Consider the following 7,916-nt stretch of genomic DNA (forward strand, 5'->3'; position numbering starts at 1 on the left):
TTCTATACCTCCCTTTCAATTTTGTTGTGAACCTAAAATTGCTCTAAAAATATAAAGTCTAAAGAATTACAAGGAATGAAGTAGTAAGGCATGTGACAACATAGATTATACCTTGAAAATATGCTACACGGAAGAAGAAGCCAAACTCAAAAGGACACATAAATTTCTGATTCTAGATAAGCGATGCTCAGATTAGTCATCCATAGAGAGAGAAAATAGGTAAATTGTTGGCAGGGCCTTGGAGAAAAGGGATTGGGGAGTGACTGGAAACAGGTACAGGTTTATTTTTGAGATTATAGACACGTTCTAGAATTAGGTAGTAGACACGGGACACACCTTAGTGAATATACTAAGAACTACTGAACAGTACACTTTAATAATCAAGTAAACAAGAAGTAGAAAGTAAAATAATAAATTTCATATAAATAAAATCAGAGAGCCTCTGTTGCCAATGGTCCTGCACTACAAGAAATTCTGTAAGAAGTTCTTTGTACAGAAGGCAACAGCAGCAGATGGACATTCAAATCTAGAAAAAGGAACAAAAAGCACTAGAGATGATATTTGCCATCACAATAAACAACAAATAGGAATAACTTTAATGAAATATATTCAAGATATTTATGCTGACAATTAAAAAGCAAGAGAGGGGCGCCTCGGTGGTTCAGTTGGTTAAGCAGCTAACTCGGTTTTGGCTCAAGTCATGATCTCATGGTGGGGAGCTTGAGCTCTGTGCTGGGTGTGGAGCCTGCCTAAGATTCTCGCTCCCTCTCCTCCTGCTCCCCTAACCAGTGTGCACATATGCTAGAAATCTTCCTTTCTCCAAAAAAAAACCAAAAAACAAAAACAAAAAACCAAAAAAAAAAAAAAAAAAAAACCAGAAAACAAACCACAGCAAGAGAAAGTAAATAAAAGCTAGAAATTGGAGAGATAAACCAGGCTTATTAATTGGGAGATTCCAAGCGTCAGCTCCAAGTAATGTCAACCCCACTTTCAAGGACCTTAAAAATGAGGACACTTATCAGGTAACAGAGGTTCAGAGGGAAGCTCCACTTCAGTTGTTGGGCCCCATCCTACCCTTTCCTCTCCTTGAAGCCCCACCCCCAGCCAGAGCCAAGATGGCTGCCACAATTTTAGGCACCATGTCTGGAGATCACAATCAGAGGGAGAAGGCCATCTCTCTTTAGGGACAAGAAAATCATTTTACAGAACCTCACTTCTCCAGCACCCCTCTCACAGCTCATCACCTGACATGGGACACTGTCCCCTCCACAGCAATCACCAATGTGGGGGATGAGAATGTGTGGAGCTGTTCAGACTAATCCTTTAGGGTAAAGGGGGTGTTGAGAAAGTCACCCAACACCACCCCGGGGCATGCTCACATCATGTCACCCTAGCCCTCATCCCCAGGGTCTGTACTAGTACCTCTCTCCAGACTCTACCTGGAAAATCTAGCATGTGCTCGCTCTGTGATACTGTGGGAACAGTGATGTGGGGTGCGTGGGGTCAGGAACTCACTCGGTCAACCAAGAGTGTGGAAACCAGTGATTGAGAAGCCATCATCTGAAATGGTTTTGTTTTTACTGTCACTGTCCCCCAGCCATCTTCTGGGGGGTCTCCTCCATTTGGGAGCCGTTCCCTTACGAACACCTTGGCCCAGTTTCACTTTTTAGCCATCTTCATTTGTTTTATTCTGACGGCTAATCTTGAGCTGAATCCTCCTTTCTCTTCTCCTCCTTCCCAGAGGGTTTTTGGTAGAGGCAGAGTGGGGTGAGATGGGGTTTGGGGGATTTTCCAATCAGCTTTCCCCTTGTTCTTCTCTATATTCCCCTGTAGTGGGGGGTGGGGACAATACTCTGAGACCAACTGCCAGGTCCTTTGCCTTCCTGCTTCTTGACCCTTAGGGACCCCAGGCAGCTCTCCCATTACACTGTCTGCTGTTCAGGTTGTCGAGGGAACCCCAGCCCGCACACTGCCCAAGGAGACGAGCAGCCTGTGTGCTGCGAACGCTGGGCTCCCTGCAGCCCAGCGCCCTGTTCTACTGAGTGGGGACATATCCAGAAGGGCAGAGTTTCTCCAGAAGGACCGACCCTCCCTCTGCCCCAGCTCCTTGACCAGCTGGGTCAGAAACTACCCCATCCTCCTGTGTGGAGGGGCTGCCCTACTTCAGCTCCTGCCTCATACGCTGGGAAGAATCCTTGCTCTCTGTCCTCGGCTCTGGGCCTTTGCCACATTTCAGAACCACAGGCAACACCACACTGCATGTCCTATGGGAGGATGGAAGAGGGAAAGGTACCTGGGCTCACTTCATAATTGTGGCATTTGAACGGCCAAAGCGAAGGTGCCAGCTGGGAAAGGGGACACGGCCCAATGGGAAGCACACAGGCTTCAAGTCAGACAGTCACAGGTTCAAACCCAAAGTGCATCTGTTGGGGGATGTCTAGCAAGTAACCTGTCTGGGCTTCAGTCTGGGATCTCTAAAATGCCTTCCTTACTGGGGAGTTACAATACCTCAAGGGCATTAACCAGTGACATTTTCTTCTCCCGTCAGGAGCCCCTGGTGGAAGCAGCCACACCCAGCCATGTGCCATACCAGAACAAGGACACCTCCTCCCCGTACCCCCCAACCCCTGGCTATCAATCTGGTCCTCCATAACCAATGCATGGCTTGATTCAACTCTAACGAAGAAACATTTAAAACTGCAAAAAGTGGGGCGCCTAGGTGGCTCAGTGGGTTAAACCTCTGCCTTCAGCTCAGGTCATGATCCCAGGATCCTGGGATTAAGCCCCACATGGGGCTCTCTGCTCAGCGGGAAGCCTGTTTTCCCCTCTCTCTGTTTCCCTCTCTGCTTACTTGTGATCTTTGTGCCAAATAAATAAATAAAATCTTTAAAAAAAAAAAAAACTGTACTTGGGGCGCCTGGGTGGCTCAGTGGGTTAAGCCGCTGCCTTCAGCTCAGGTCACGATCTCGGGGTCCTGGGATCGAGTCCCGCATCGGGCTCTCTGCTCAGCAAGGAGCCTGCTTCTCTCTCTCTCTCTCTCTCTCTGCCTGCCTCTCTGTCTACTTGTGATCTCTATCAAATAAATAAATCTTAAAAAAAAAAAAAAACTGTACAACGTGAAAAGAAACAGGATAGTATTACTCTTCAGCACTTCCATTCTTACTCAGCTCAACAGCCCCCCAACTTCCCCACACACTCCATTCCTCACCCTGCCTCAGCTGGGAAGGCTGCTCCACAGGAAGCTTCAGGGACAAAAGGAAGAAAAGTCTCAAAAAAGCGAGAAAAGTCTCAGCTGATCTTTCTCATGATTCCTAGACAAACTATTAATAGGGAGAATTCAACATTAGATTAAAAAGGACAAATTCACTTCAACCAAGCTGGAATTGTCTTATAATGTAACGAAGGTCAATCTATGTCTATCTTGTATCAGTAAATGTTTGATAAAACTCTACTAGTAAGAGCTTGCTGCAAAAGCAGGTATTGAACATGTTGCTTTTTAAGTACTCTTGTACTTGAACATGTTATTTTAAACCCAAAGCCAAAATTATATTTTGTGGGAAAACCCTAGCGCCTTTGTTATTTAAATCAAACAAAACAAGGATGCCTGTTATCACCATTACGACTTACCAGTGTTCCGGAAGTTCTGGGCAATACATTAGGACATGAAACAGAAAGGAGGCAAAAAATGTCATCAAGAACAACAATCTGCCCTCATTATTTGCAGATGATTGCCATTTATTTATTCATTAATTCACCAAATATACACTAAGAGCCGCCTCCACATCCCACTCCATTCAGGGGCTCAGAAGGCCAAATTCACTGTCCTTATGGAGAAGACAGGAGGTGGGAGGGTGGTGAGACAGAAAAAAACAAGGGAAACGAAAAAGAATGTGCCTTGAAGAAAACTCAAGCAGCCAGTGAAGTCACAGAGGGGAGGGAGCCATTCTGTATCAGGTCAGCCTACCTGAGGAAGGGCTATTTGACTACAGCCTCAAAGGTACCAAAGAGCAAACTGTTAGCAAACCGAAAGATGAGCAGAGCAATAGGCCCAAGGAATAACGAGGGGAAGGGAAAGAGCCCAAGACAGGACCAAGAAGCAGGCAACCGGAGGGCTTATTGTTGTAGGCAGAATAATGGCCCCCAATGAAGGTCCTGTCCTAATGCTTCGGACTTGTGATTACGTTAGGTTACTTGACAAGGGAGAATCAAGTTTGCAGATGGAAGTAAGGTTCCTGCCCATCATGTGACCTTGAGAAGAGGAAATGATTCTGGATTATCTGGGTGGTCCCAATGCAATCACCAGTGTCCCTAAATGTAAAAGAGGGAGGCAGAAGAGTCAGTGTCAGAGTAATGTGTGCTGTAACAAAGACGCAACTGGCCATTGCTGGCTTTGAAGACTGAAGGGGGCCATGAGCCAAGGAGGGCAAAAATCCCCTTGACATTAGAAAGTATGAAAACACAGATTGTCTCTTAAATTCTCCAGAAAGGAACATAGCCCTCCTTTGATTACCTTGATCTTAGGCCAAAAAACCCATCTTGGACTTCTGATCTCCAGAATTGTCTGATAATAAATTTGTGTTTTTAAGCACCTAGTTTGTGTTCATTTGTAACAGCAACAGTAAGGAACTAATACAATGGCAGATTACCTTGATTGATTTTTAAATACTGAACTACCATCACATCCCTGGAATAAACCCATGTAGTGCTGGTGTATAATTCTTTTATAGATCGATAAATTCTGCTTCCTAATGTTAAGAATTTTTAAATCTATGTTTTGAGGGCTGTCTGTAGATGTCTTTTTTGTGCTATCATTGCACTTTCTGATAGGTTAATGCTGATTTCATATAAAGGAGTGGGAAGTGTTTCCTGGGAGAGATTTCTAGAATTAGAATAGAATTCTGTAGATGCTTGGTAGAATTTTCCAGGTAAGCCACTTGGACCTGGAATTGATAGGTTTTTATACTGTAGTTTCAGTATCTCTAAAGTTACAAAACCACTTCAATTATTTTATATTAAGTGAATTTGGTAATTTGTATTTTCAAAAACTTGGTTCACGGGCGCCTGCGTGGCTCAGTGGGTTAAGCCGCTGCCTTCGGCTCAGGTCGTGATCTCAGGGTCCTGGGATCGAGTCCCGCATCGGGCTCTTTGCTCGGCAGGGAGCCTGCTTCCCTCTCTCCCTCTCCGCCTGCCTCTTTGTCTACTTGTGATCTCTGTCAAATAAATAAATAAATAAAATCTTTAAAAAAAAAACTTGGTTCACTTCATCGAAGTTGTTGAATTGTTGTGTATGGAGTTGTGTGTGGTAATCCTTTGTTGTCCTTTTGAGGTATGCAGGGTATTAATATATACCTTGTTTTGCTCTTGATATGGATAATTTTTCTTCTCCATATTTACAATTTGTCAGTCTTGCTAGAAGTCTGTCGATATTATTGATCTTTTCAAAAAATCTGTCTTGGTTTCATTGATTCTTTTCTATTATTTTTCTGTTTTCAATTCCTTTAATTTCTGCCCTTATTTTTTATTTATTCTGCCCAATTATTTCTGTTCTGCTTGCTTTGTGCTTATTTTGGTCCAGTTTCTCAAGATGGGAGCTTATGCCATTGATTAAAACATTGTTCCTTTTTTTAGGAAAGCATTTACTGCTATACATTCCCCTCTATGTACCACCTCAGTTGTCTTGCATTTTGATAGGTTGTATTTTCACTGTCATTCAGTTTGTTCCATTGTCATTCATGTTCTTTTCTTTGAACGATCCTTGAGACTTCCTCTTTTACCTGTGTATTATTTAGAAGTGTGTCATTCAGTTTCCTAATGTTTGGAGACTTTTTTTGTTATTGTTGTTATAGCTGGTTCAAATTTATTATGATTAAAGAACACAATCTGTAGGATTTCAATTTTTTAAAATTTGTTAAGATTTACTTTATGGCACAGGATATGCCCTATCTTTGTAAATGTTCCACAGGCACTTGAAAAAAAAATGTGTAATCTGCTGTTGTTGGGTAGAATGTTTTATAAATATCAATTAGGTTCTATCAGCTGCTGATGAATTCTTCTATATTCTTGTTAATTTTCTAATTGTTTTATCAAATATTGAGAAAGGGATGTTCAAGTCTTGAAATACTTTTGTGGACCTACTTCTTTTAGTTCTATCAGTCTTTTCAACAGATTTTGTAGTGCTATTGTTTGGAGCAAGCACACACATGTAAGACTGCTATGTCTTCTTAAGGGATTGACCCTTCTATTGATAATGTTCCTTTCCATCCCTGATCATTTTCTTTGACCAAGGTCTACTTTATCTGACAATATAACCACACCTAGTTTGTTTTGATTAATATTTGTATGCCTTTCCTCATCTTTTAATTTTCAATCTACCTATTTGAAATATTAGGAGTATCTTGTAGACAGTACTCAGTTGGGACATTTTAAAATTCAACTTGCTAATCTCTGTCTTTTATTTTTTTTTTTTAAGATTTTATTTATTTATTTGACAGAGAGATCACAAGTAGGCAGAGAGGCAGGCAGAGAGAGAGAGGAAGGGAGAGAGCCCGAGCAGAGAGCCCGATACGGGACTCAATCCCAGGACCCTGAGATCATGACCTGAGCCAAAGGCAGAGGCCTAACCCACTGAGCCATCCAGGTGTCCCTAATCTCTGTCTTTTAATTGGTATATTTAGACCACATATATTTAATGTGGTTATTGATGTAAGGATTAAGTCTCCCATTTTTTTATATGCTTGTTTTGCTTTTAGTTTCTCAGTTCTCACTTTCTTACTTTCCTGTAGCTATTTTAAGATAAGCCTTTAGAGCAATTTTAGGTTCACAGCAAAATATATAAAGTACAGAGACTTCCCATATACCTTCTATGCCCACACACGCATAGCCTCCCCCATTGACAACACTCACCAAAGCAGTACATTTGTTACCAAGCATGAAACTACATTGACCCATCATAATCACTCAATGCCATAGTTTACCTTAGGGGTCACTCTTGGTTGTACATTCTATGGGCCTGAGATATGTATAATGACATGTATCCATCACTATAATATCATGCAGATTATTTTCATTGCCCTAAAAATGCTCCGTGCTCTATTTATCCTCTCCTCCAACTTCTGGCAACTATTGGTCTTTTCATTGTTTCTATAGTTTTGATTTTCCAGAATATCATACAGTTGAAATCCTACAGGATGTAGTCTTTCCAAATTGGCTTTTTTCCCCCACATTTAAGGCTACCCCATGTCTTTTCATAGCTTAATAGTGCATTTCTTTTTAGTGCTCAATAATATTCCATTGTCTGTGTGGAATAGTTTATGTATCCATTCATATGTAGTTTATGTATCCATTCATAAAGACATCTTAATTGTTTAGTTGCTTCTAAGTCTAGGCAATTATGAATAAGGCTACTGTAAACATCCACATGTGGGTTTTTGCATGGAAATAAGTTCCTACTCTTGTGTAAATACCAAGGAGTACAATTGCTGGATGCTGTGGTAAGAGATTTAATTTTGTAAGAAACGGCCAACTGTCTTTCAAAGTAACTATGCCATTTTGCATTCCCACCAGCAATGTAGGAGAGTCTCTGTTGCCCCACATTCTTGTCAGCTTTTGGTGTTGTTGGTGTTCTAGATTTTGGCTATTCTAATAGGTATGTAGTGTTATCTTAATTTCCATTTCCATGGTGACAGAGGATGTGGAACATCTTTTCATATGCTTATTTGCCATCTGTTTATCTTCTTTGGTGAGAGGTCAAAGTCTTTGGCCCATTTTTTAACTGGCTCTTTTCTTACTGTTGCATTTTAAGAGTTCTTTGTATATTTTGGGTAAACAGGCCTTTATCAGATGTGTCTTTTGCGAATATTTTCTCCCAGTCTGTGTCTTGTCTTCTCATTCTCTCGATAGAGTCTTTCATAAAACAG

Source organism: Enhydra lutris, unplaced genomic scaffold, assembly GCF_002288905.1.
Source record: "Enhydra lutris kenyoni isolate GAN:26980312 unplaced genomic scaffold, ASM228890v2 scaffoldscaffold8, whole genome shotgun sequence".
Taxonomy (NCBI): Eukaryota; Metazoa; Chordata; class Mammalia; order Carnivora; family Mustelidae; genus Enhydra; species Enhydra lutris.